The sequence below is a fragment of the Lontra canadensis genome, unplaced genomic scaffold (genome assembly GCF_010015895.1).
Source record: "Lontra canadensis isolate GAN:19392208 unplaced genomic scaffold, GSC_riverotter_1.0 scaffold18, whole genome shotgun sequence".
Classification (NCBI taxonomy): Eukaryota; Metazoa; Chordata; class Mammalia; order Carnivora; family Mustelidae; genus Lontra; species Lontra canadensis.
In genome coordinates, this window is record NW_022631012.1 from 22651124 (window position 1) to 22654449 (window position 3326).

Here is a 3326-nt window from a genome sequence, read left to right on the forward strand (position 1 = left end):
ATTAAACTTACTCCTAATATAAATGTATCAGATGGATCAGTGCTTGTGCCCACCACATTCACCCCGGGGCAGTTTTTGACAGAATGCGTGTGTGTGTGCGTGTGCGAGCAACATATGAGCAGTCAGCTGGGGTTCCCAGGGGCTGTCCGCGCCAGACCCCCTGGGGCTTACCTCTGCAGGTTGGAAGAGGTGCTGACCACAGAAGGAAGCAGCTCTCCATGGGTCAGGCTGGGTGTCACCATCACAACGAAAAGAACAAGTGTCTTCCAGGATACTGTTTTTCATGTTTATTTTTAGAGGAAATCATGAATTTGTCAGTTTGTTATGTGAGAACTGTGAGAAGCTAAACAATTACAAGGATTGCTTGTGATACATTTGGTGTTATGTTGTGTTCATTTGATTTGGGGTTTATTATAGCGCTGATTACTGTTCTGATCCCCATGAAGCAATATATAGATGACTCCTGTAAGATATCTTTATTCTCTTCTTCCTCTCTTCCTTCCTCTCTTTTTCTCTCTTTCCTACCTCCTTCCTCCTCCATTATTTATTTAAAGGCCTTTAAACTGTGTAAATGATCAGTCAGTAAAATGGCTCTGCCCTTCACAGGTGGTTGAAAGTTGGCCTTGTGCTTCCTATCGCCATAGGTGTGCAATTAGGGACCATAACTGAACCTTTGTGTTACTGCTTATGCGAGGTACCTCATAAAAGCTTACTGTTGTTAGCAAGTTGGAACTGTTTGACACCAAAATGTGTGGGTGAGATTTAGCGTAGGTGGCAATGATTAAACAATTGTATCATTCAAATGTTATTTTTAAAGGTTTTAAAACACATTTTACATTTCACAAAAAATGGTTTGTGAATTGCATGTACAATTTGCCCATAATAGTAAGGGCTGAATTAGAGGGGAGTGTCCATCTGATGTTTAGGATAATACTTGAATTTATGACCTTTTTTATTAAATCTAGAAATTTAAGAAATTTCAGACTTTAAGAGGCCTGGAATAGGTGATGGATGATTCGTGTATCTAAACATGGGAAAGAATTAAGACTGCTGCAATTGTGTCAAGAAAAAAGATTATTCTGTATGTGATTATTTCCCAGTTAGAGAAGTAGAATTTTTTTTTAATCAGCTTTTTTGTGCAGCTGTTATGCATAGATAACATAATGGATGTAGAATTTTAAGAAGCCTGCCATAAGCAAGAGGTGTTTGTAGGTGGCCCCTGGAGTAAGCTGCCTCCTGAAAGACCCCGTGGTTGGTGACATAACATTGGAGACATAAGCACGTGGGTGTGAGTCTTGACCTCGTTGATTTAGAACCTGATTTTTGTCATTGTACCATAGGAAGACCTTTCTCATACTAGCCAATTCATATTGTCTATTTAGTGATTCACGGCCAAAAACAAACAAACAAAAATAACATAAGGATTAAAAACACTTGAATTGATGAAACCAGCAGATTCTCTCCCAGAAGACCCCTATGAAGGTCAAATGGTGGTAAAAAGGTTGCTTGAGCAGAAAGAACAAAGGGAGTTTGGTACATAATTCACATATTTAATGTCACCAGAACAAGTCCAGTGCAACCCCCTCAGTGGGGCTACCGTTGCTAATGTGACGAGATACTCTGTCTCTTGGCAGAGACCACCTTTCCTTTATGCAGGCCCTACCAGCTTTTCCTTCTGCGATTGTTGTTTTTGTATTTTTTTGGTCATTGACCCGCATCTCCACCCCCTTCTACTGGGCATGGTCTTTGTTCAGATATGTTGTTGAAGTCTGCAGGAGGCTAGTTACCTTTTTCAGGAAACTATGTCTCTTTGGCTATGACCCCTGAGTGTGGTATCCTAATAGGTCACCAGAGATGTGGGTTGAGTGTTGAGCGTATGTTTACTAGGATAAATGGGAGATACATTCGGTTGGGTAGCTGCTCTTTGTTTCTTACTTAAGTTGTTTGGGGGAATCTGTTTACTTTTTAGATTTCATCCATTTTCCAACAAGGCAGCAATCAAAAGGAGAAAGGGGAGGAGGACCAGCATTTGTTAGTGATGTATCATGTGCTGTACTAGGCCCTTCCTATGCCTCTTCATTTAGACTTCTGATCACTCTGTAATATGCTGTAGCATCGTTTCCATTTTTCAGCTGAGGGCAGACTCAGAGAAGGTCGCCAAAGGACATAGTAGCTAAAGTGGTAGAATCAAAGCATGAGCCTCTGTGTCGAGCCCATGCCTTTGTGTTGCCTTTACTGCCATCTTTCAAAAACAGTCAAGTCGGTGGCCGCACGGCTAATCAGCTGAAGATATGACGACATCTGATGGCAGATGCACACCAGCTCTGGCACAATGAACCCATTCCCCTGCCTTCCATCAAGCGTGCGCGCGCGCACACACACACACACACACACAAATTAAATTGAGTAGAACTGGTCTATGTGTTATTTTTCCAGACCCCCATTAATCTTTCCAGGAAACAGAAGGTTCCTGACCTTTTCAAAATACAAGTTTAATATCCTCAGCTCTCTGGCAAAGAGAATGGTATGTAACTTGTTAAATGCTTATAAAATTCTTGCTTACATTTTTTGACACCCTTAGAAGAGAAAGAAACTGTGCAATTAATGTCTTAAAACCTTTCCTGTCTGTGGCTCTTGCACACCGTAGAATTGCCTTCGTTACTTGTCATTTCCCAGCTCTTCAATTTATATTTTGCTTAATTTTGTGTCTTAACTAACTCAGATCCGCAGGCAGCTGAGTGGTTGCACCCGTCGGAACGGGGTGCCTGCTGGGTGCGGGCGAACGTCTGGACGCGGCCCTGAAGTTGGGAGAGCGCGGGTGCAGGTGTAAATGTGAACACGCTCCCGAGAGCGCCAGGCGCCACGTGGGGAAACGAGCCGCACCTTCTCGCCCGGGGCTGCGGCGCACGTGGCGGCCGTACCCAGTGTGACCAGCACCTCGTTTCTCAGAACCGCCTGGCAGGTGGCTGCTGCGGTGGCTGGCGGCGGGCGGAAAAGGGCTCCCGGGCTCCGCGTCCGTGGGTTCTCGCCGCGAAGCGGAGACGGGGCCAGACCAGGACTCTAGACCCAGCGCTCCATCCCCAGCCCGGCGCGGCTCTCGGCGGCCCGGCACATCTGCCCGGAGGCGCGGAGGCGGTGTGAGCCGAGTGAGAACCGGGCCCGGACGGCTCGCCCCTCCCCGTCGACACGCCAGTCGGCTTCCAGCTGCTCCCGCGGCCGCCGCGTGTCCTGGCGCATGGCCCGGCGCTTTCGGGCCCGAGACACCGCGCCCCGGGCTCGGCCCGTCCTTCCGTCCCATCTCCTCGCGCGTCCGGCTCGGCCGAGGC